Source organism: Chiloscyllium plagiosum, unplaced genomic scaffold, assembly GCF_037043375.1.
Source record: "Chiloscyllium plagiosum isolate Xiang-an unplaced genomic scaffold, Cpla_swu_hap1 HiC_scaffold_34, whole genome shotgun sequence".
Taxonomy (NCBI): Eukaryota; Metazoa; Chordata; class Chondrichthyes; order Orectolobiformes; family Hemiscylliidae; genus Chiloscyllium; species Chiloscyllium plagiosum.
The window spans coordinates 54,733,448-54,759,876 of record NW_028270172.1 but is presented as its reverse complement, the minus strand read 5'-3'; the positions used below and the strand labels follow the sequence as shown (position 1 = coordinate 54,759,876).

Below are 26,429 nucleotides of genomic sequence, written 5' to 3'. Positions count from 1 at the left end.
CCTGTGTGTCAAATATGAAGACAGCATGCTGATGCAGCAAGTAGCTAGATTGGTTCTTTAGACGGGTACCTGGAATGTAAGGGTTGAATTATTGAGTACATCTAAAATGGTGAGGCGTTTATTCATTGTAGTTGAAATGAATGATGGTGATGTTACTGAAATGTACAAGATACAGAGAGGGTTTCACAAGGTAGATGTTGAGAATGTTGTTCCACACCTCGGCAGAGTCTTGAACTCGGGGATATAGATACAGAATAAGGGATATCGATTTTCAACTGAGATATAAAGAAATTATTCGATTAGATTCCCTACAGTGTGGAAACAAGCCCTTCAGCCCAAGTCCACACTGACCCTCGGAAGAGCAACCCGTCCAGACCCATTGCCCTACATTTACCCCTGACTCATCTACCGCACACTATGTGCAATTTAGCTTGGCCAATTCACCTGACCTGTAGATCTTTGGACTGTGGGAGGAAACGGGAGCAAACCCACGCAGACACGCAGAAACTGTGCAAACTCCACACAGGCAGTCGCCCAAGGCTGGAATCGAGCCTGGGACTCTGGTGCTGTGAGCCACCATGCCGCCTTCTCTCAGCTCCCAAAGCCAGAGAGTTGTACAGGTTGAGACACTGAAGCAACTTACAGACGGGGTGGATTGGTTTTTGACGTATCAGTGAAGTGAGGGATACAACGGGTTAGCAGGAAAGTGGAGTTGAGTGGAGTAGAGCAGCCATGTTCTTATTGAATAACAGTGCAGGCTTGAGGGGCCGAATAGCCTACTAGAACATAGAACATAGAAAAGATCAGCACAGAACAGGCCCTTCGGCTGGAATCGAGCCTGGGACTGTGGTGCTGTTAGCTGGCTGGTAGTGTGGCCGAGCGGTCTAAGGCGCTGGATTAAGGCTCCAGTCTCGACAGAGGCGTGGGTTCGAATCCCACCGCTGCCATTTCGGCTGATCGTTTCCAACGACGCAACTTGTTAAAATGCTGTTTCGACTCCTGCTGCATTTCTCTTTAAAACCGAAGAAATTTGGGTTTGCTTCCCGGGCAATTAACTGTGGTGTGGGAAAGTGCCGACTTTTGTGGGCGGCACGGTGGCACAGTGGTTAGCACTGCTGCCTCACAGCGCCTGAGACCCGGGTTCAATTCCCGCCTCAGGCGACTGACTGTGTGGAGTTTGCACGTTCTCCCCGTGTCTGCGTGGGTTTCCTCCGGGTGCTCCGGTTTCCTCCCACAGTCCAAAAGATGTGCAGGGTCAGGTGAATTGGCCATGCTAAATTGCCCGTAGTGTTAGGTAAGGGGTAAATGTAGGGGTATGGGTGGGTTTCGCTTCGGCGGGTCGGTGTGGACTTGTTGGGCCGAAGGGCCTGTTTCCACACTGTAAAGTAATCTAATCTAATCTAATCAAACCATGCCGCCTTCTCTCAGCTCCCAAAGCCAGAGAGTTGTACAGGTTGAGACACTGAAGCAACTTTCAGACGGGGTGGATTGGTTTTTGACGTATCAGTGAAGTGAGGGATACAACGGTTTAGCAGGAAAGTGGAGTTGAGTGGAGTAGAGCAGCCATGTTCTTATTGAATAACAGTGCAGGCTTGAGGGGCCGAATAGCCTACTAGAACATAGAACATAGAAAAGATCAGCACAGAACAGGCCCTTCGGCCCATGATGTTATGCCAAACATTATTGCTAATCGAAAAGAAAATAGCATAACCCTTCAACTCACTGCTGCCCATGTGCATGTCCAGCAGTCACTTAAATGTCCCTAATGACTCTGTTTTCACCACCACTGCTGGTAATACATTCCATGCATTCACAACTCTCTGCATAAAGAACCTACCTCTGACATCTCCTCTATACCTTTCTCCTAATATCTTAAAACTATGACTCCTCATACCAGTCAATCCTGCCCTGGGGAAAAGTCTCTGGCTATTGACTGTACCCATGCCTCACATAACCTTGTGCACCTCGATCAGGTCACCTTTATTCCCCCTTCTCTCTAGAGAGAAAAGTCTGAGCTTAGTCAACCTTGCTTTGTAAGACAAGCCCTCCAGTCCAGGCAGCAGCTTAGTAAACCTTCTTTGTACGCTCTCCAAAGCCTGTGTATCTTTCCTGTAGTATAGCGACCAGAAATTGTAGATTCTTGTAGAACTGGAGCAAAGACTCGCGGCTCTTAAACTTCATCCCGCTGTTAATGAGAGTCAAAACACCATATGCTTTCTTAACAAACTTATCTACTTGGGTGGCAACTTTGAGGAATCTGTGCAATTGAACACCAAGATCCATCTGTTCCTCCACACGACAAGAAACCTGTCTTTAATCCTATATTCAGCATTCAAGTTCGACCTTCCAAAATGCATTACTTCACGTTTATCCAGGTTGAACTCCATCTGCCATTTCTCAGCCAGTCTCTCTATCCTGCCTATGTCGCGCTGCTGCCAGCAATAGCCCGCGATACTAACAACAACACCTCCAACCTTTGCATCATCGGCAACTTTACTAACTCAATCCTCAACCTCCTCATCCAAGTTATTTCTGAAAACTACAAAGAACAGAAACTCAAGAACAGAGCCCTGTGAGACACCACTCACCACTCACCTCCAGGTAGAATACTTTCTATCTGCAATCACTCTCTGCCTTCTGTCAGCCAGCCAATTCTAAATCCGGAAAGCCAAATCTCCCTGTATCCATTACCTCCTGACTTTACGACTGAGCCTACCATGGGGAAACTTATCAAATGCCTTGCTGAAGTCCACATACACCACATCCACTGCTCAACCTTCATTGAACTGTCTAATCACTTCCTCCAAGAACTCAATAAAATTTGTGAGGCAGGACCTGCCCCTCTCAAAGCCATGTAAAATCGACATTTTGGGCAAAAGCCCTGCATCAGGCTTTTGCCCAAAACGTCTATTTTCCTGCTCCTCAGCTGCTGCCTGACCTGCTGTGTTACTCCAGTGCCATTCAAATCTAGACTCTGCTTTCCAACATCTGGAGTCCTCATTTTTGCCTCTCAAAGCCATGCTGATTACCTTTAATCACGCTATGTTTTTCCAAATAGTCATAAATTCTACCCATCAGAATTCTTTCCAAAACCTTGCTAACCACAGACGTAAGACTAACTAGTCTGTAATTGTCAGGGATGTCCCTTTTCCAGAGACGTAACGGCTTTCTCAACCAGGAAGAGAAACTGAGGAGTGGAATAGTTTTCACCACCGAATGGGTTCACCATGGGTGTCGGGAATTGACTTGGTCCTGTCTTTGGAAGCTTAGTGGAGGCTCTGTGGATGCTTTTCTCGGGTTTGTAATGTCAGCTGCTGGGGTCATTCAGAGAGATCCGAGGATTTGGCGACCTCACGCTGGACACTGCATTTACAGAGTGTCTGGGTCCATGGTAAACAAATGGAGCAGAGACTCCTCAGAAGGGAAGTTCTATAAACAGGGAGGAGCAGGGCACTGTAGTATCCACTCTGGGATTCCCAGGAACGTTTATCTAAGCTGGACCAAAACCAACTGTAGAGTCTGAAACCAGTCTGTTTAAAATATGATATGGTCCCTGAGCTGTTTCTCCTCCATCAGTATAACCTGTAGTCTCACACCAGGGGCATGAATTACTGTGAAGTGAATTGGACGGATTTTGGAACTTTCCAGGGAGGAGTGGGTGATATACCCATCATGGCCTGAGTGCAGTCCTCCAATGTATCACTAGCTGACAGAAGCCATCTGCTTGCTGAGAGGACTGCATTGGCTATGTCTCCACAGGGAAAGGTACAAAAATCAAATTTGGAAACAGAGTGACTGGTGTATAAGAGGAATAGCAGGAAATTAGAATTATTAAAATGTAGGTCTTTGAAAGTCACATTGAACTGAATGTTGTTTAGGTGCTGCAGCTGATGAGCTACATCCCTGAGTATTTTAGATTAGATTACTTAAAGTGTGGAAACAGGCCCTTCGGCCCAACAACTCTACACCGACGGGCAACCAGCCCAGACCCATTCCCGGGCATTTCACCCCTTCACCTAACACTACAGGCAATTTGGCATGGCCATTTCACCGAACCTGCACATTTTTGGACTGTGGGAGGAAACCGGAGCAAACCCGCACAGACACAGGGAGAATGCGCAAACTTCACACAGTCAGTCGCTTGAGATGGGAATTGAACTGGGTCTCTGGCGCTGTAAAGCAACAGTGCTAACCACTGTGCCACCGTGCTGATTCAGGATAGGAAAATAGAGCTAGTGAGAGAATTACTGATTATTCTTCAAAGCTGGTTAGATTCTGGAAAGGATCCTGCAGACTGGAAAATAGCTATTGTAAACATAAATATTTAAAACAGGACGGAGAGGGCAAACAGATAGTGGATAGATTGATATCAGCTGCGAGAAAAAATATCGTTGGTACATTTTATAGGGAATGTGACAACTAGACAATTGGAGAACAATGATCTGAGTAGATTCAGTCTAGATTCAGGAAAGGGCAATGGTCTTTGATAAACCTGCTGTAGTTTGTGGAGATTGTCAATTGTGACATCGACAATTGAGAACCAATGGGAGTAGAGTATTTGAATTTTCAGCAGATATTTTACGTAGTTGAACACAGGTGAGTAGATAATGTTAGAGCCCATGGGTAGGTAGGGCTGGAATATATACCACATGGATTAAATTTGGGTAATGAAGATACGAGAAGAATACTGTTTTTCTCTGGACTGAAGGCTTGTGGGGTATCTGAAGGATCAGTACTTTGGCAATATCTGTTTGCAAGGATTAAAATGATTCACGTGTGAACAACAAATACCGTCAGTCTCTTTGTGTTTATTAAGTTGTGAGAGTTTGGGAAGTGCTGTTGTTTAAAGGACTGGGATATCCTTGGCCATATAAATAATGATCTCCATGTTACCGAAACAGCACAAAATAGTTTCACCAGATTAAACCATGGCATGCTGGCACCATGAGGAGAGAGTGCAGTAACTATGTGTTTAATCTGTAGCACGGTGAGAGAAAGAGAAACTGAAACATGCTGGTTATGGATGGACACTCATTATATCCCAAACAGCTGAGTAGAGTGAAAATTTTATACCTTTCGTAGGATGCTTGATTCCCAATGGTTTACATGCCTGCACAGAGCCCCATGTCTATAGACAGAGAGAGAGACAGGCTCTGAATGAACTCTGAACACTTTACTGCACAGTTCCTATGTGACCCTGCACTGAATGTTACATTGTACACAGTCCTGTCAGCTTCCACAATACCTTAATTTTGAAACAGTTAGTAATTCTCATCAGGATCTGACCTCCGTAGAGATCATGGGTCTGCTTTCTTGGAGATGGAAGACATTTTGGAGAATGGTTAAATATCGTGTTTATTCCTACTGCCAGAAAACCATGTTAAGTAACATATTTGTACTATGAGAAATTAAGCTACAAGGAACTACATGGAGCAGTCTATTTGTGAAACCAGATTGATGTGCGGAATGAACTCCTCCTTTTGCTGTGGAAATGTACAGTGCTGTTATATTAATGTTACCCAGATTTTAACAGCACGATACTGAATGTTGTTCGGGTTTTGTTGCACATGGACACACATTACTTCAGGAACAGAGGGTTGACAAATTGTTCTGAAGATTGTGTGATCTTCAGTGAATATCTCCACTTTGGATCAGTGTGGACTCAATGGGCTAAATGGCCTGCTTCCATGCTGCAGGGATTACCTGCTAACAAACTGAAGATGCCAGGGCTGAGGGAGCTACCCTGAGGATCTCCTGCAGTGATGTGCCATGGCTGAGATGATTGATGCCCACCGATAATAAATATCTTCCCTTGTGTCGTGAATGACTCAAAACAGTGAAGAGGTCGCAATCAATTTTCATTAATGCGATTTTGCTCAGGCTCCTTGATGTCATCCTCAGTCTAATAATGCCTTGAGTTCAGAGCCAGTCTCTCTGATCTGAACCCCTGTGTTCCCTCTTTTGTTTATATCAATAGGTCATGGTGTAGAAGAAGAGAATGTCTTCTTCAGACAGAGAGTAGTGAATGTCAGGAATTCACTTACACTGAGAGTTAGGGGAGTTAGATGACTTAAAGGAACCTGTGGTGTTCTCCAGGAATTGGTTCTGGGTCTTCTGTCCTTTGTGATTTTTATAAATGACTTGGATGAGGAAGGGGAAGAGTGTGTTAGGAAGTTTGCCGATGACCGAAAGGTTGGTGGAGTGGTACAGAGTGTGTAGGGCCGTTGTAGATTGCAATGGGTCATTGACAGAATGCATAGCTGGGCGGTGAAGTGACAGGTGGAGTTCAAACTGGAAAAGTCTGAAGTGATTCTGTTTGCAAGCTCGAATGTCAGTGCAGAATGCAGGATTAAATGTAGGATTCTTGGCAGTGTAGAGGAACAGAGGGATCTTGCAATCCATGTCCATAGATCCCTCAAAGTTACTAACCAGGTTGATAGGGCTGTTGGCTTTCATTATTAGCGGGATTGAGTTTAAGAGCCACGAAGTTATGCTGCAGCTCTATAGAGCCATGGTTAGACCGCACTTCGAATATTGTGCTCCTTTCAGGTCAACTTGTTATAGGGAGAATGTGGAAGCTTTAGAAAGGGTGTAGAGGAAATTAACCAGGATGCTGCTTGGAATGGAGGGCAGGTCTTAAGAAGAAAGGAGCAAGTCTTTTCTCATTTGGGGGGGAAGAAGGATGAGAGGTGATTGGTGGAGGTATACAAGATGTTGAGAGGCATAGATACGGTGGATAGTCAGTGACATTTTCCAAGGGCAGAAATGGCTATCACAACGGGGGGGGGGGGGGGGGGGGAATCATTTGGAGGAAGGTTTAGGGAAGATGTTAGCCCTTTACGCAGAGAATGGTGGGTGCGTGGAATGTACTGCCAGCAATTATATTGGAGTCAGATACAATCGGGACATTGAAGAGACTCTTGATAGGCACATGGAAAATAGTACAATTTGGGTATGTAGGTTAGTCTGATCTGAGAGTAGGATAAACGGTCGGTGCAACATTGAGGGCCAAAGGACCTGTACTGTTCCATGTTGTATGATCTATGAAAGTATTTGGGCGGCACGGTGGCACAGTGGTTAGCACTGCTGCCTCACAGCGCCAGAGACCCGGGTTCCATTCCCGACTCAGGCGACTGACTGTGTGGAGTTTGCACGTTCTCCCCGTGTCTGCGTGGGTTTCCTCCGGGTGCTCTGGTTTCCTCCCACAGTCCAAAGATCTGCAGGGTCAGGTGAATTGGCCATGCTAAATTGCCCGTAGTGTTAGCTAAGGGGCAAATGTAGGGTTATGGGTGGGTTGCGCTTCGGCGGGTTGGTGTGGACTTGTTGGGCCGAAGGGCCTGTTTCCACACTGTAAAGTAATCTAATCTAATCTAATCTAATCTAATCTATTTGAAGAGGGGTAGATGGATTCTAACCTATCAGAGAGGCGAGGGCTATGAAGAATCGAGCATTAACGAGGATTTGAGACCAAGAGTAGATCAGCCATGATCTTAATGGAGGGCAAGGCAGGCTTGAAGAGTGAACGACATGCTACTGTTTCTGATGTTCGCACATTGTGTTATTGGAAAGTTAGTGGGTGTTATTTTCCTGGAAGGTCTGCTATTGAATGTTGCAGTCAGGGGATTCAGAGGATTTTCTGAGCCAACTCTGGGTGATGACAAGCCATGTGTGACTGTCTTGAGGGGCTGAATGGTCTCCTCTGGTTTCTGTGCATCAGGTGATAGTAGTAAGTGGCCTCCAACTTGCTCGTGTCCAAAAGGTTTGAGCGGCTGCATGGAACACAGAAACAGAGGACTGAGGACCAGGAGTGGGTCATTGGACACGTTGAGCCTTCTCCACCAGGCACTAAGATTGTGGCTGATCAGGTTGTGGTCTCAGCCCGACTTTCTTGTCTGCATCACATTATCTGTGACTCACTCCTTCATGAAATATTTAACTAACTCTGCTTTGAATAAATGTCAACAAAGAAACAAATGTAAACAAAACTTCTGGGGAAGATAATTCCCATTCAAATGGCGCATTTTAGAATTTCTACTTATTCCTCTGAGAGAATCAGACAGTCATACAGCATAGAAGCAGCTCCTTTATTCCAGCTTGCCCAAGCTGACAAGATAAACCAATCTGATCTAATCCCATTTGCCATCATTTGGTCCATATCCCTCTGAACCATCTCTATTTATATACCTATCCAGAGATATTTTAAATGTGTAATTATACACGCTATCACCACGTTTTCTGACATCACTTTCCATACACATACCACCTTCTGTGTGGAAGTTACCCCTCAGGTCCATTATAATTTTTTTCCTCTCTCCTTAACCCTGTGCTGTCTAGTTCTGGACTTCCTTACCCTGGGTAAAAGAACTTGGACATTCAGACTATCCATGATTCATAAACACTTTCATGTCAACGCTCAGCCTCTGACTGTCCAGGGGGAAAAGCCTCAACCTGTTCATCCTCTCCCTGAAGCTTAAACGCTCCAGTACTTGAAAATCCTTGTAAATCTTTTCTGCGCCCTCTCACCATCCTGCTATGAGCAAAGCCAACTGAATTGTGCACAGTATTCTTAAAGTGGCCTCACCAACGTCCTGTACTCCTATTCTCAATGTTCTGAGCGATTAAGGCAAGTGTGCGAAAGTATTCTTCACCATCCTCTCTATCTGCAACTCCACTTTCAAGGAACTATGAACTTTCACTTGTCGGTTTCTTTGTTCAGCAACATTCCCCGGGGCACTACCCTGCTTTAACTTACCAAATGCAAAACCTCATAAATATATAAATTAAATTCTATCTGCCAATCCTCGGCCCTTTGATGAGATAATCTCCTTCACTGTCCACCACCCCACTTTGTTGATGTTATCTTAAACTTACTAACCAGGCCTCCGAAATTCTCATCCAAGTCGTTTATATACATGTTGAAAAGCAGTGAGCTCAGTACTGATTCTTTCAGCACACCACTTGGCACAGGCCTCCAGACTGGAAAACAAACCATTATCTTCCAATTTTGTATCCAATTGGCTAGATTTCTCTGGATTCCATGTGACCTAACATTAATAATCTGTCTATGATGTGGAACATTATTAAATGCCTTGCTAAAGTCTGTGTAAGCAATGTTTACCACATTGCCTTCCTCAATCTTCTTTGCCACCTCTTCAAAATACTCAATCACGTTAATAAGACACAATTTCCATCTCACAAAGCCACGTTGACCATCCCGATTCAGTCCTTGTCTTTCTAAATGTATTTGAACCCTATCCCTCAGAATCCCCTCCAACAAGTCAGATTTCTTTAACCTGTTAAAACAACACGTTTATGGCCAAAACAAAGTTACTCAAACCATGATGGAAAGAAGAAAGACGGCTGGATATTGCAAATGTATACATTGATATTTCTCTTTGTAAAATACTGTGGAACACACAGACACACACACACACACACACACACACACACACACACACGTGCGTATGTCAGATAACAAACTGAAAATCAACTCTCTGCAATGGTAACTTGAATGAACTTTGTTGCAATGTTATTCAAACTCCATGACAAAAGGAAAAATGAGAGTTTAGCCCAAATGGTATTCTACATGTACAGTCACAGTGTCATATAGCACGGAGATAGGCTCTTTGCTCCACACTGGTCCATGCTGACCCAAATGTCCATCCACATTTACTCCATTTCTCTGCACTTGGCCCACATGCTTTCTAACCTTCCCTATCCATGTACTTTTCTAAATGCCTTTTAAATATCGTTAATGTAAACTCTTCAACTACTTCCACTAGCAGCTCATTCCATATGCGTACCACCCTTTGTGTGAAAAAAAAGTTGCCCCTCAAGGTTCCTTTTTTTTGTTCCCCTTTAACCTTTAACTGATTCCCTCGAGTTCTTGACTTCCCAACTGTGGGAAAGAATGGTGATTTCACTTTAATCTATGTTTCTTATGATCTTGTGCAGTTTTTTAAAGACCACTCCCCCCTCCCCACCCCCGCTCCCCGACTCAAGCTCCGACACTCTAAAGAAAAATGTCCTAGCTTTTCCAACCTCTCCCTGTAATTCAGACAATTTGGTCCTGGAAATATCATTTTAAATTTATTCTGCAATATTTCTAGTTTAATAACATCCTTCCTTTATCAATGTGACCAAAACTCAACACAGCACTACAAATGTGGCCTCACCAAGGTACTGTACAACTGCAACATTACTTTCCAACTTCTATACTCAATGCCCAGACTGATGAATTCCAGTGTGCCAAAAGCCTTCTCCACTGTCCTGTCTACCTGTGACTCCACTTTCAGAGAACAGTGCACCTGATCTCCAAAGGCCCTCTGTTCCACTACACTCCTTACAGCCCTGCCATTCACCATGAAATCCTACCTTGATATGGCTTTCCAAAATGCAAACTCACACTTAACTACATTAAACTCCATTTCGTAGTTTTCGGTTCACTTCCCTAGCTAATCAAGGTCCTGCTGCAATTTCTGTAAACTTCCCTCACTGTCCACAATACCACGTATTTTAGCATCATCAGCAAATTTACTAATCATGTCTTGTACATTCTCAACAGTGTCATTGATATAGATAGCAAACAGCAATGGGCCTAGCACTGACCCCTGTGGCATACCACTATTCAAAGGCCTCCAGTCCCACAAACATCCTTCCACAAAGTCCCACAAAGAGTCAGTTAGACTCGAATCGTCAGCTGTTTTCTCTCCATACAGATGCTGCCAGACCTGCTGAGATTTTCCAGCATCTTCACTTTTGGTTTCAGATTCCAGCATCCACTTTAATTTGCGTTTATCCTTCCACTATTTCCCTCTGCATCATACCATCAAGCCAATTGTGTATCCAATTTGCCAACTCTCCCTGGATTTCATGCATTTGAACCTTCCATTCAGTCTATCAACGGGAACCGTATCAAAGGCTTTACTGAAAACCATACAGACTATGGCTACAGCCCTGACCTCATCAACCTTCCTGGTCAATTCATCAAATAACTCAAACAAATTTGTGAGACATGGTCTCCCACTGACAAAGTCATGCAATCTTTCCAGTTTTATAACAATTATTAACAATTGTTATTAAAATAATAATAACTTTTCCCAATTCAATCCTGTCCTTCCAAATGCATGTATATCTAATCCCCTAGAATCTTCTCAAGTAACCTAACTACCATGGATGTTTGGCTTACTGGTTATAGCTCCCAGACGTTTATTGTTTCCCTTATTTACCACGCTTACCTTCGTTTATGAGAGCTTTGGGAATAGAAGTTGGGAAGTCATGTTGAGGTTGTACAGAACATTAGCGAGGCCTCTTTGAGTCATCGGGTCACAGAGATGTATAACATGGAAACAGAACCTTCGGTCCAACTGGTCCATGCCGACCAGATATTCCAACCTAAGTTAGTCCCATTTACCAGCACATGGCCCTTATCCCTCTAAACCGTTCCTATTCATATACCCTTCCCGATGCTTTTAAATGTTGCAACTGTACCAGCTGCCACCACTTTCTCTGGCAGCTCATTCCACACATATATCCCCATTTGTGTGAAAACGTTGCCCCTTAGGGCCCTTTTATATCGTTTTCCTCTCAACCTTAAAACTATGCCCTCTAGTTCTGGGCTTCCCACTCCAGGGAAAAGATTTTGTCTATTGATCCAATCCACGCCCCCTCATAATTTTGTAAACCTATATAAATTCACCCCTCATCCTTGAACGCTCCAAGGAAAACAGCCCCAGCCTGTTCAGCCTCTCCCTACAGCTCAAATCCTCCAACCCTGGCAAAACCCTTGTACATATTTTCTGACCCCTTTCAAGTTTCACAACATCTTTCTAATAGGAAGGAGACCAGAATTACATGCAATATTCCAAAAGTGGCCTGACCAACATTCTGTACAGCCGCAACATTATCTCCCAACTCCTGTACTCAATACTCTGACCAATAAAGGAAACCATACCAAACACTCTCTTCATTATCCTATCTACCTGCGACTCCACTTTCAAGGAGCTATGAACCTGCACTCCAAGGTCTCTTTGTTCAGCAACACTCCCTAAGACCTTACCATTATAAGTCCTGCTAAAATTTGCTTTTCTAAAATGCAGCACCTTACATTTATCTAAATTAAACTCCATCTGCCACTCCTCAGCCCATTGGCTCATCTGATCAATATTCCGTTGTAATCTGAGGTAACCTTCTTTGCTGTCCACTCCACGTCCAATTTTGGTGTCATCTGCAAACGTACTAACAATACCTCCTAGGTTCATATCCAAATCATTTATATAAATATCTAAAAGTAGTAGACCCAGCACTAATCCTTGTGTCAATCCACTGGGCACAGGCCTCCAGTCTGAAAAACAACCCTCCACCACCACCCTCTGTCTTCTACCTTCGTGCCAGTACTCTCTCCAAATGGCTAGTTCTCCCTGTATTGCATGAGATCTAACCTTGCTAACCAGTCTCCCATTGGGAACCTTGTGAACACCTTAGTGAAGTCCATAAAGATTAAGTCCATTGCTCTACCCTCATCAATCCTCTTTGTTACTTCTTCAAAACATTCAAATAAGTTCTTGAAACATGATTTCCCATGCACAAACTCATGTTGACTCCCCCTAATCAGTCCTCATCTTTCCAAATACATGTACATCCTGTCCCTTAGGATTCCCTCTAACAACTTGCCCACCACTGACTTGAAGCTCATCGGTCTCCAGTTCCCTGGCTTGTCGCTATTACCTTTCTGAAATAATGGTATTCTTCTGGAATACTGTATCCAGTTCTGGTTACCCTGTTATAGGCAGGGTATTATTGAGCTGTAGAGGGTTCAGAAGAGATTTACCAGCATGTTGCCAGGAATGGAGGGGTTGAGTTATAAAAGTAGACTAGTTATGCTGTTCAGGAGAAACTCGAGGGTTCATAGAACTTATAAAATGATAAGAGGTCCAGATAAGATTATTAGGTGTTCTCTTTTAATTAGGATGGGATATTCAAGACTAGGGGGATATTTTACGATGAGAGGAGAAATGTTTCAAAAAGACATAAAAAGCAACTTTTTTACCCAGAGGGTGGTTTGTGTGTGGAATGAACTTCCAGTGGAAGTGGTGAAAGCGGGTACAGATGCAAAGTTTAAAAGATATTTAGATCAGTACATCAGTTGGATGGTGATGTGAGCTGCTGCCTCCCCCCACCCCTGAATGAATCCCCTTTGCTTTTCACCTTCTGCAGAGGCGTGGGAAGGTCAGCAGAGGGTGATATTGCATCGGTTTAAAAAACACAGGCTGTCAGAACTACTCAACGCAGACACACAAACACACTGAGGATATGCAGATAAAGGGAGCCTATGATGATTCCTCTTTCTTTGTGCTTCGTCATTCGCTCTCTCTGGCGGATGTCGGGCTTTCTGTTGCTCCGTTGACAGCATGTCATTATTTGACTAACTCTGTGCCATTATATCAGTATTAACGTGCTCACACGAATGAGTGTGGCAGGATTCCAGTTGTTCCGTGGTCCTGTGACTCTGCGAAAATCTCAACGTGTGTACAAAGTTAAAAATTATAAAGCACCAGTTCTTTTTTAACTTTGTACACCCCATTCCAAAACAGCCAGCTCCAAATCAATGCAAGTAGATGGCACCAAACCTGGAAGACTTATAACGTTTCTGGAGGACAGTGTGGAAATACAAAAGGTCAGTGACCTGTTTGTATAGTGTTCAGGTTTATGGGAGATAGGAATCAATGCAGAGTAATGTGAGATGATGTACTTTGGTGGGAAGGACTTTAGAACACAATATAAAACAGTCTGTACCGTTATAAAGTCGATGCAGGAGCAGGGGCCCCTGGGTGTATATGAGCACAGATTATTGAAGAACTCAGGACAAGTGGGGAGAGCAGAAAATATCACAGATTAGTTTACAGGAGGTGATTGCAGGAGGAGGTGTAGGAGGGACCCTCCGTGCTCCCTTCCTGGGAGGTGATGGTGACGATGTGTTGTGAACCCACCCTCCTGCCCACCGACACCGTGGGGATTACATTTATAACAGTTCGACACAAAAGGGAGATGGCATTAGGGCCACGGCTTCGAAGTTGTGTCGGGGAAACGGAACTGCCAGTGGGTTTAAAGTGAGAATTGCCCTCCACTGAGCATTGCTCTTTACTCGGTTGGTAGGATGTAGAAGTTTCACAACCTCCATAAGAGGCGTCCCAGTCCACTCCAGTTCATACCAGGATCCTCCACACATGGCAGGGGTGAGGGTGGGTGTGATGGAATGGATACTGGGCACCAGGCTTGGCCCTTTCTGTCCGATTCCAAGCTGTTTCTCTTGGAATGGTAGAAAGGGAGGGAGTGAGGGGGGTGGGAGTGGGTGTCACTGCTGTCAGTTCTGGTGCAGGTGGGGGGAGGGGAATGGTAAGAAGTCTATGAAGCGTCACTCCACTGTGATGTATCGATACAGTGTTATGATTTTGGGTGGTATATGAAGAGAAAGAGAGAGACAGAGACAGAGACTTGCGAGAGACAGAGAGAGACAGACAGAAACAGAGACAGAGAAACAGAGACAGAGAGAGAGAGAGATTGGGTGACTGAGAGCGAGAGACGGAAAGGGAGTGAGAGAGCGAGACTGAGGGAGAGAGACAGAGAGTGATAGATTGGGAAGGTGCTGCATGCAGTAGTAAGAGTGGTGGAGCGTGAGCCTTGTACTGGGGTACGTTCTATAACACATATACAGTTAGTGTGAGGGAGCAGAGAGAATACAGTGAGACTTATTCTGACAGAGCGGGGAAGGTTATTGATGCTTGTCCTGTATTGCTGGACATTTCCTCTGACCACAGATACTGCACTGAACTGGGTGGGGAGCTCAGACCATACTCAGTGGGTCTGGTGGTGTGGCCCCCTCTAGGAAGAGAATGGTTCCCCTCTGTACTAGCCCATCCACCAGGACCTCCGTCAACAAACCGTGGTGTAATTGCCCCTTATCTGCCATGCCATGGTGAGTACCTCCAGCCATGATGGGTGGGAGAATCAGACTGGCATTGAATGAGAGGGACACCATGGGGCGGGGTGGGAAGTTAATGAGGTGAGTTCAATAAGATAGCACCAGGAAACTAGCTCAGCCTCGTGCAGTCTCTGTCACACTCAATGAATACTGGCTCATGTTTCAGGATGCAATCAAAATGTCTACATTTCCGACTTCAGAAACACATTCTTCTATGACAGGTCTTTCGATCTTCCTCTCTCTGTGTATACCCCAAATCCCTCCCATGTGATGATTCTTAAACTGATTCCTCCACCATTTCACTCTGGCGGTGAGTTGGACATCTTGTCACTTCCAGCATGGAGCTGGACATCTTGTCACTTCCAGCATGGGCTGCAAGTTTCCCCACGCGGGGCAATGATCGAAAACAGTGTTACTGAGCAATGAACTGGGGTGGGGGTACACAGGTCAACATGCTGGGAGGGTAACTACTCCTGGTTTATAGTTAAATTCACCAGGGATCACTGTACACCTCCCTGTGCTGGTCAGAATACCTGGCTGAGTTTTATAAATCAACGCATTGCTGTGGTCTGCATAGCCCCCCGTGCTGCACAGCTAGCTAGACTGAGATTGTAGATCAATGCACTGCTGAGGTCTGCGTAGCTCACCGTGCTGGGCTGTATACATAGTCCGGGTTTGCAGATCAATGGTCTGATCTGTACAGTGTTTCACTCTGGACAAGTTGCCGGATTGTATTGACCAGTGCAATGGATGAATCTGCACGGTGTTCCACCCTGTCCAGAATGCTGGGTTGTACTGAGCAGTACACTAGCCTGATCTACACAGTGTTCCACGGTGAACAGATATCTCCTCTGGGTTTATGGTGTCTGGTCTGGTTCTGTGAGGGGGATTGAGAATGTGGTATATATAATCATTACAGTTAATCTGGACATGCCTTTAGTTTTCATTCTTGTGATTGGACCCTCCGTCTCTCACTCCATTAATGTTACAGTGTGCCCATGCGCAGTAAGTCATGTTGGTGAATACCCACTGTACTGGCAGCAGCCACAGCCTCTTCATTCAGACGTAGGCAGCCATTCCTGTTGCCTTCGGGTCTCCGCAGAGAAAGAAAGGGTGGCCACCCAATAAAAGGCTCAAACCACCCTCACCTCCTCCACCAACCAACCAACCACATCAACTGATAAAGACGAATTTATCCCCATTTATCCCTGCTCCTGGCTTAGTAACCCATCCTCCCCGATTGCCTGTGTAGCAGCTTTGAAAGATTGAATGTTCCCTTCCAATTCCTGTGTAGGTATGAGAGATTAAAAGATCTGCTCCAATCGCTGAGTAACAGCCTCCAATAGCTGAATGGCCTCATTCTGTTCCTGTTTAAAACTCTTGATGGGCTGAATGGCCTGCTTCAGTATAGGTTTGTTTGGGAATGGTGCTGAACATTTTGGAACCACCAGTGAACAGCCCACTTCTGACTTTATGATGGAGGGAAGGGCATTGATGCTGCGGCTGCTGCTAACCCACAGTGCCTCATGGATGCCTAGTGCTCAGTCCTTTAGAAGTGTGTTCTAATTCACAGGAGGGAGTATTACATAACACAGTGGGCAGAATCTTCAATATGAGGCTGAGACTTTCCCTCCATCAGTACAGTGTGCTGGCTGCTCCTTTAGATACAGTCAGGGACAGATCTATCTGGGACGTGGAGTTTGGTGAGAATGTGTCCCTCTTGTTGATTCCCCCATCACTTCCCCCAGTCTGGCTGCTGTGTGTGAGGTCTCTCCCTGCTCAGTCAGGGGTGGGCCTGTGGGGACTCTCTTGGTGTTCCACACCCAGAGGACGTTCTGTATCCTTGTCACCTTCAGTACTTCCTCTGATTCCTCCAGAGAGTGGTGGCTGTGTGGAATGCTCTTCCCCTGTCTCTGGATTCATTTAAAAAAGAGTTGGATAGATCTCTCAAGGATAGTGGAATCAAGGGTTATGGAGATAAGGCAGGAACAGGGTACTGATTAAGGATGATCAGTCATGAGCATATTGAATGGTGGTGCAGTCTCGAAGGGTAGAATAGCCTACTCCTGCACCTATTGTCTATTGATTTGTTTTCCACATCATGTGGAACTGAGTTATAAATGAGGCGTGGGGTGGGGGGGGGCAGGAGATGTCCATCCTCAGGCGATTTCTTTGACCATCTGTGACCTTTTACTATGAGGTTTCCCGGGTTCTGGAATTAATGTTGGGGAATTGCAGGGTAATTCCTTCCATGACTATCCTCACCACTGGTGGGTCTATCCTGCCGGTGGGACAGGATATACTCACGGATGGTGATGGGGGCTTCAGGAAACATTACCATCAGCCAGATTCTGTAAGTATGGAGGTGTCAGACTGTTTCCTGACAGGGAGTGTGGGGCTGGAAAAGCACAGCGGGTCAGGCAGCATCAGAGGAGCAGGGGAATCGACAATTTGTGCATAGACCCTTCATCAGGAATGAAGCTTGTGGGCCGGGGAGCTGAGTGATAAATGGGAGGGGGCTGGGGTAAGGAAGCTGAGAATGTGATTGGCAGATGGGTGTGGGGGAGAGATGATAGGTCAGAGAGGAGGGTGGGTGGAAGGGGGAAAGGTGGTGAACAGGTCAAGGAGCCCCCCTGAATGTTCTATCCCCAACATTCTATAACTGACACTCCCCGGAACATTCTTTCCCCAACATTCTAAATCTAAAATTCCCCGGAATATACTGTCCCCAACGTTATACAACTGACAGCCCCTGGAACATTTTGTCTTCAACATTCTATAACTGACATTCCCCGGAACATTCTGTCCCTGACACTGTTTGTGAACGGCTGGACGTCAGTGAATTGAACAAACGATAAGATCCCGAGGGAAGAAATCCCGTTCCAGGGAGAAGGAGATACTGTTCTGAAGTCCCCTCAGGCAGTTAAAGTGGTGAATACGTTTTTCCTGGGTTTACATTTCTTCGTGACACAGGATCAACCACAATTTAGACTAAAAGACAGAAATTTCCAAACTCCGTTTGTGTTCAGGAAACTGGGAGAGAATCCTTCAGGACAGCAACGTTTCTACCCTACGTATTAGGAACTGGAAAGAAGTGACCTGTGTCTGCTCTCGAGTGATCGAGTGTGTGGAATGTACTGGAAACCATCTGTCCTTATGGATGTGTCTCTGTGTGTTTGGGGATTGAGGGTTACTTGTGATTTATGTCACATTTTTGTCAGTAATTCAGACCTTCCCATTTGTTATTCCAGTTCCAATTATTTGAATAAATCTCTGAATACAGTGATACATTTGAAAATCCCACTGGGTCCCTGATCAAATGGGTGCCTTTGCCTCCAGGCTGATTGATGAAGTGTTTGTTTTCCTTCCTCACAGTTAACGTAGTGACCATCTACGTTCTGCTTTATAAAGGTTGTGGATTGTCTCCATGTGTCAGACGTTACCTGGGGGCCATGGCAGCGGCGGATCTCCTGGTCATTATCCTCGACCTGATACTGAGACACATTCCCATTGTTTATCGGCAAAAGTTTTATTTCCTGTTCTCCGTCCCCGTGTGTAATATCCACGCCGTCCTGCTTTATGCAGCCACTGACTGCTCCGTCTGGTTCACCGTCACTTTCACCTTTGATCGGTTTGTAGCCATTTGTTGCCAGAAGCTGAAAAGAAAATATTGCAGTGACAAAACGGCGGTTGTGGTTCTGGGAGCAGTGACTGTGCTGAGCTGTTTAAAGAACATTTTCTGGTATTTTATGTTCACGGATCATTATTGGCTGCAGAACGCCCCTTGGTTTTGTTTTGTAACACTCGCTGTTCAATTCTCCAGTGTCTGGGTCACAATCGAGTTCCTCCACCACATTCTAACCCCGGGGCTCCCATTTCTCCTGATTCTGCTGCTCAATGTTCTCACCGTCAGACACATTTTAGTGACCAGCAGAGCCCGCAGGAGACTCCGCACTCACACCAATGGTGACGCTCAGTCTGACACAGAAATGAGAAACCGAAAAAAATCTATCATTTTATTGTTTGTGATCTCGGCCAATTTCATCCTGTTATGGTCAACATTAATGGTGTTTTCCATATGGTATCGGATGTGGTGGATTGAGAATACCCTTAGGATGCTAGATGACTTTGTGCAGGAATTGGGCTTCATGCTGCAGCTCCTCAGTTGCTGCACAAACACCGCGATTTATGCTGTGACCCAGACTAAGTTCAGGCAGCAGCTGAAGAATGTGCTGAAATATCCCTTCACCAAAATCCATCAATCAATCAAATTCACTCATTAATCACACCATCCGGGATTTTCTCATTTCTGTTTAGTGTTTCAGTGATGGAGCAGCCTGTCGCTATGGTAACAAACTGAGGATAGCGCAGGTTTATCCATCCTTATCCCACGGGGGGTTACAGGGACACATTTCAATGTTTCTCACAACCCATGGGCCAGTGAGAAAAGGTATCATCCCACTGACTGTATCCATCACTTCCATTTGTAAACAATAAAAAATATTCAGTAAAGCGTGCCGAGCAACAGAGTGAAGATGTGTTGTGTGTCTTTGTGTTGAAGAAGCTGAGCTGGAGAGAGACAGCATCAGTGCCAAATCCTGGGTCTCAGGGAAGGGGAGGGCACCTTGTCTTGAGCTCAGGAGGTGCGTTTAATTCACTCTGTTACTGGTTTCATCCTTGTGTACCCAACGCCAACACTTCCAATGCTGACACCGGCAGAATTCATCTCTCGTGTGTTTGTCCCACCACCACCATGCATCGCACCCATGCTCACAGTGTTCCTCTGTCTCTCCCTCCGTCTCCCGCCATTTACACAGTCAATACAGAGAGTGACTGTGTGGGGGTGCGCAGGAGAGTGAGAGTGATGGTGTGTGAGAGTGTAGGAAAGTGAGAGTGACGGTGTGGGAGTGTGTAGGAGAGTGAGTGTGACAGTGGGGGAGTGTGCAGGAGAGTGAAAGTGACGGTGTGGGAGTGTGTAGTAGAGTGAGCGTGATATTGTGGGAGTGTGTAGGAGAGTGAGTGTGAGGGTGGGCAAGTGTGTAGGACAGTGAGTGGGATGGTGTGGGAGTGTCTAGGTGAGTGAGTGTGACGGTATGGGATGGTGTATTAGAGTGAGTGTGACAGTGAGGGAGTGAGTGCGAGAGTGAGTGTGATGGTGTGGGGATGTGCACAAGAGTGGGAGTGACCGTGTGGGAGTGTGGAGGAGAGTGAGTGTGACAGTGTCAGAGTGTGCAGAAGAGTGGGATTGACGGTATTGGATTGAGTAGGAGAGTGAGCATGACGGTGTGGGAGTGTGTATGAGAGAGGTTGTAGGTGTGGGACTTTGCACAAGAATGAGTGCGTTGAAGTGGGAGTGGGTAGGAGAGTGAGTGTGACGTTGTGGGAGTGTGTAGGAGAATGTGTGTGATAGTGTCGGAGTGTACAGGAGATTGAGTGTGATGGTGTGGGAGTGTGTAAGAGAGTGAGCATGACGGTGTGGGAGCATGTTGGAGAGTGAGTGTGACGGTGTATGAGTGTGCAGGAGACTGATAGTTACTGTGTGTGATTGCGTAGGAGAGGGAGTGTGAGGGTGAGGGGTGTGTAGGAGAGTGAGAGTGACAGTGTGGGAGTGTGCAGGAGAGTGAGTGTGATGGTGCGGGACAGTGTAGGCGTGTGAGCGTGAGGGTCGGGAAGTGTGCAGGACAGTGAGTGGGATGGTGTGGGAGTGTCCAGGCGAGTGAGTGTGATGGTATGGGATGGTGTATTAGAGTGAGTGTGACAGTGAGGGAGTGAGTGCGAGAGTGAGTGTGATGGTGTGCAAGTGTATATGAGAGTGGGAGGAACTGTGTGGGAGTGTGTAGGAGAGTGAGTGTGACAGTGTCAGAGTGCGTAGGAGAGTGAGATTGACAGTATTGCATTGTGTAGGAGAGTGAGCATGACGGCGTGGGAGCGTGTTGGAGAGTGAGTGTGACGGTGTATGAGTGTGCAGGAGAGTGAGTGTGACGGTGTGGGAGTGTGAAGTTGAGTGAGCGTGACGGTGTGGGAGTGTGCAGGAGAGTAAGTGTGAGGGTTGGGGAGTCTGTAAGATAGTGAGTGTGAGGTTATGGGAGGATGTAGGAGAATGAGTGTGACAGTGTCGGAGTGTGCAGGAGAGTGATCATGACTGTGTGTGATTGTGTAGGAGAGTGAGTTTGAGGGTGTTAGAGTGTGTAGTAGAGTGAGGGTGACGGTGTGGGAGTGTGTAGGAGAGTGAGTGTGACGGTGCGGGAGTGTGTAGGAGAGTGAGCGTGAGGGTGGGGAAGTGTGTAGGACAGTGAGTGGGATGGCGTGGTAGTGTCTAGGCGAGTGAGTGTGATGTTATGGAATGGTGTATTAGAGTGAGTGTGACAGTGAGGGAGTGAGTGCGAGAGTGAGTGTGATGGTGTGGGAGTATATACAAGAGTGGGAGGGACTGTGTAGGAGTGTGTAGGAGAGTGAGTATGATGGCATGGGAGTGTGTAGGAGAGTGCGTGTGACGGTGTATGAGTGTGTAGCAGTGTGAGAGTAATGGTGTGGGAATGTGTAGGAGAGTGAGAGTGACGTTGTGGAAGTGTGAAGGAGAGTGAGACAACCTGTGGGGGAGTGTGTAGGAGAATAAGTGTAACGGTGTGTGAGTGTGTAGGAGTGTGAGAGTGACGCTGTGGGAGTGTGCAGGACATTGAGAGTGACGGTGTGGGAGTGTGTAAGAGAGTGAGTGAGACAGTGTGGAAGAGTGTATGAGAGTGAGTGTGACGGTGTGGGAGTATGTAGGAGAGTGAGCGTGACAGTGTTGCAGTGTGTACGAGAGTGAGTGTGAGGATGGGGGAGTCTGTAAGATAGTGAGTGGGACGTTGTGGGAGTGTGTAGGAGAATGAGTGTGACAGTATTAGAGTGTGCAGGAGATAGAGTGTGACGCTGTGGGAGTGTGTAGGACAGTGATTGTGACGGTGTGGGAAAGTGCAGGAGAGTGATCGTGACTGTGTGTGATTGTGTACGAGAGTGAGTGTGAGGGTGTAGGAGTGTGTAGTAGAGTGAGGGTGATGGTTGGGAGTGTGCAGGAGAGTGAGTGCGATGGTGCGGGACAGTGTAGGAGAGTGAAGGTGGCGGTGTGACGGAGGGTGTAGGAGTGTGAGTGTGATGGTGTGGGAATGTTTAGGAGAGTGAGCATGAGGGTGGGGAAGTGTTTAGGACAGTGAGGGGGATGGTGTGGGAGTGTCTGGGCAACGGAGTGTGACAGTATGCGATGGTATATTAGAGTGAGTGTGACAATGAGGGAGTGAGTGCGAGAGTGAGTGCGATGGTGTGGGAGTGTGCACAAGAGTGGGAAGGACCGTGGGGGAATGTGTAAGAGAGTGACTGTGATAGTGTCAGAGTGTGCAGGACATTTAGATTGATGGTATTGGATTTTGTAGGAGAGTGGGCATGACGGTGTGGGACTGTGAAGGAGAGTAGGGGTGATAGTGTGTGAGTGTGTAGGAGTGTGAGAGTGACGGTGTGGGAGTGTGTAGGAAATTGAGAGTGATGGTGTGGAAGTGTGAAGGAGAGTCAGTAAGACGGTGGAGGAGTGTGAAGGAGAGTGAGCGCGACAGTGTGGGAGTGTCTGGGTGAGTGAGTGTGACAGTGGGGGAGTGTGTAGGAGAGTGATTGTGACGGTTTGTGGGTGTGTAGGACAGTGTGCGTGTTGGTGTGGGAGTGTGCAGGAGAATGGGCATGATGGTGGGCGGAGTGTGCAGGAGAGTGAGTTAGGGTTAGGGTTTGGGTTTGGGTCAGGATCAGGGTCATGGTTAGGGTTAGGGTTAGGGTTAGAGTTAGGGTCAGGGTCAGGGTCAGGGTCAGTGTCAGGGTCCAGGTTCGGGTTAGAGTTAGGGTTGGGGTTAGGGTCAATTTAGGGTAAGGGTGAGGGTGAGGGTTAGGGTTAGGGTTAGGGTTAAGGTTTGAGTTAGGGTTAGGGTTAGGGATAGGGTTAGGGTTAGGGTTTGGGTTAGGGTTAGGGTTGGGGTTAGGTTTAGGGTTAGGTTAGGTTTAGGGTTAGGGTTTAGGGTTTAGGGTTAGGGTTAGGGTTAGGGTTAGGGTTAGGGTGAGGGTTAGGTTGATGGTTTGGGTTAGGATTAGGAATAGGGTTAGGGTGAGGGATAGGGTGAGGGTGGGGGTTAGGGTGTAGGAGTGTGTAGTAGAGTGAGGGTGACGGTCTGAGTGTGTTTAGTAGAGTGCGTTTGTTGGTGTGGGAGTGTGCAGGAGAGTGAGTGTGATGGTGTAGAACAGTGTAGGAGAGTAAGGATGGTAGTGTGGGAGTGTGTAGGAGAGTGAGTTTGACAGTGCGGGGGTTTGTAGGAGAGTGAGCGTGAGTGTGGGGAAGTGTGTAAGACAGTGAGTGGGATGATGTGGGAGTGCCTAGGCGAGTGAGTATGACGGTATGGGATGGTGTATTAGAGTGAGTGTGACAGTGAGGGAGTGAGTGCGAGAGTGAGTGTGATGGTATGGGGGTGTGCATGACAGTTGGAGTGACCATTTGGGAGTGTGTAGGAGAGTGAGTGTGACCATGTCAGAGTGTGCAGAAGAGTAAGATTGACGGTATTGGATTGTGTAGGAGAGTGAGCTTGACGGTGTGGGAGTGTGTATGAGAGAGGTTGTAGGTGTTGGAGTTTGCACAAGAGTGAGTGCGTTGAAGTGGGAGTGGGTAGGAGAGTGAGTGTGATGTTGTGAGAGTGTGCAAGAGAGTGAGCGTGACGGTGTGGGAATGTGCAGGAGAGTGGTAGTGACAGTGTGTGATTGCGTAGGAGAGTGAGTGTGAGGGTGTAGGAGTGTGTAGGAGAGTGAGGGTGACTGTGTGTGGGAGTGTGCAAGAGTGTGAGTGTGATGGTGCGGAACAGTGTAGGAGAGTGAGCGTGAGGGTCAGGAAGTGTGCAGGACAGTGAGGAGGATGTTGCGAGAGTGTCTAGGTGAGGGAGAGTGACGGTATGGGATGGTGCATTATAGTGACTGTGACAGTGAGGGAGTGAGTGCGAGAGTGAGTAGGATGGTGTGGAAATGCATATGAGAGTGGGAGGGAGAGTGTGGGAGTGTGTAGGAGAGTGATCATGACTGTGTGTGATTGTGTAGGAGAGTGATAGTGACAGTGTTAGAGTGTGTAGTAGAGTGAGGGTGACGGTGTGGGAGTGTGTCGGAGAGTGAGTGTGACGGTGCGGGAGTGTGTAGGAGAGTGAGCGTGAGGGTGGGGAAGTGTGTAGGACAGTGAGTGTGATGGCGTGGGAGTGTCTAGGCGAGTGAGTGTGATGGTATGGGATGGTGTATTAGAGTGAGTGTGACAGTGAGGGAGTGAGTGCGAGAGTGAGTGTGATGGTGTGGGAGTATATACAAGAGTGGGAGGGACTGTATAGGAGTGTGTAGGAGAGTGAGTATGATGGCAAGGGAGTGTGTAGGAGAGTGCGTGTGACGGTGTATGTGTGTGTAGCAGTGTGAGAGTAATGGTGTGGGAGTGTGTAGGAGAGTGAGAGTGACGTTGTGGAAGTGTGAAGGAGAGTGAGACAACCTGTGGGGGAGTGTGTAGGAGAATAAGTGTAACGGTGTGTGAGTGTGTAGGAGTGTGAGAGTGACGGTGTGGGAGTGTGCAGGACATTGAGAGTGACGGTGTGGGAGTGTGTAAGAGAGTGAGTGAGACAATGTGTAAGAGTGTATGAGAGTGAGTGTGACGGTGTGGGAGTATGTAGGAGAGTGAGCGTGACAGTGTTGCAGTGTGTACGAGAGTGAGTGTGAGGGTGGGGGAGTCTGCAAGATAGTGAGTGGGACGTTGTGGGAGTGTGTAGGAGAATGAGTGTGACAGTGTTGGAGTGTGTAGGACAGTGATTGTGACGGTGTGGGAAAGTGCAGGAGAGTGATAGTGACTGTGTGTGATTGTGTAGGAGAGTGGGTGTGAGGGTGTAGGAGTGTGTAGTAGAGTGAGGGTGATGGTTGGGACTGTGCAGGAGAGTGAGTGCGATGGTGCGGGACCGTGTAGGAGAGTGAGGGTGGCGGTGTGGGAGGGTGTAGGAGAGTGAGTTTGATGGTTTGGGAGTGTTTAGGAGAGTGAGCATGAGGGTGGGGAAGTGTCTAAGACAGTGAGGGGGATGGTGTGGGAGTGTCTAGGCAAGTGAGTGTGACAGTATGCGATGGTATATTAGAGTGAGTGTGACAATGAGGGAGTGAGTGCGAGAGTGAGTGCGACGGTGTGGGAGTGTGCACAAGAGTGGGAAGGACCGTGGGGGAATGTGTAAGAGAGTGACTGTGATAGTGTCAGAGTGTGCAGGACATTGAGATTGATGGAATTGGATTTTGTAGGAGAGTGGGCATGACAGTGTGGGAGTGTGAAGGAGAGTAGGGGTGATGGTGTGTGAGTGTGTAGGAGTGTGAGAGTGACGGTGTGGGAGTGCGTAGGAAATTGAGAGTGATGGTGTGGAAGTGTGAAGGAGAGTCAGTATGACGGTGGAGGAGTGTGAAGGAGAGTGAGCGCGACAGTGTGGGAGTGTATGGGTGAGTGAGTGTGACAGTGGGGGAGTGTGTAGGAGAGTGATTGGGACGGTTTGTGGGTGTGTAGGACAGTGTGCGTGTTGGTGTGGGAGTGTGCAGGAGAGTGAGTTAGGGTTAGGGTTTGGGTTTGGGTCAGGATCAGGGTCATGGTTAGGGTTAGGGTTAGGGTTAGAGTTAGGGTCAGGGTCAGGGTCAGGGTCAGTGTCAGGGTCAAGGTTCGGGTTAGAGTTAGGGTTGGGGTTAGGGTCAAGGTTAGGGTAAGGGTGAGGGTTAGGGTTAGGGTTAGGGTTAAGGTTTGAGTTAGGGTTAGGGTTAGGGATAGGGTTAGGGTTAGGGTTGGGGTTTGATTTAGGGTTAGGTTCGGTTTCGGGTTAGGGTTAGGGTTAGGGTGAGGGTTAGGTTGATGGTTTGGGTTAGGATTAGGAATAGGGTTAGGGTGAGGGTGAGGGTTAGGGTGTAGGAGTGTGTAGTAGAGTGAGGGAGACGGTCTGGGTGTGTGTAGTAGAGTGCGTTTGTTGGTGTGGGATTGTGCAGGAGAGTGAGTGTGATGGTGTAGAACAGTGTAGGAGAGTGAGGATGGTGGTGTGGGAGTGTGTAGGAGAGTGAGTTTGACAGTGCGGGGGTTTGTAGGAGAGTGAGCGTGAGTGTGGGGAAGTGTGTAAGACAGTGAGTGGGATGATGTGGGAGTGCCTAGGCGAGTGAATGTGACGGTATGGGATGGTGTATTAGAGTGAGTGTGACAGTGAGGGAGTGAGTGCCAGAGTGAGTGTGATGGTATGGGGGTGTGCATGAGAGTGGGAGTGACCGTTTGAGAGTGTGTAGGAGAGTGAGTGTGACCGTGTCAGAGTGTGCAGAAGAGTAAGATTGACGGTATTGGATTGTGTAGGAGAGTGAGCTTGACGGTGTGGGAGTTTGCATGAGAGAGGTTGTAGGTGTTGGAGTTTGCACA

General features: G+C 47.0%; 1 non-coding gene and 1 pseudogene across 1 annotated transcript; both read left to right on the top strand.

The window, feature by feature from the left end:
* The first annotated feature begins 865 nt into the window (after positions 1-865).
* trnal-aag (transfer RNA leucine (anticodon AAG)) lies at positions 866-947 on the top strand. The gene has a single exon. It is a non-coding gene; the product is annotated as a tRNA-Leu (tRNA).
* Positions 948-18,327: 17,380 nt separating this feature from the next.
* LOC148141171 (uncharacterized) lies at positions 18,328-19,082 on the top strand (annotated as a pseudogene).
* The last annotated feature ends 7,347 nt before the right edge of the window (positions 19,083-26,429 follow it).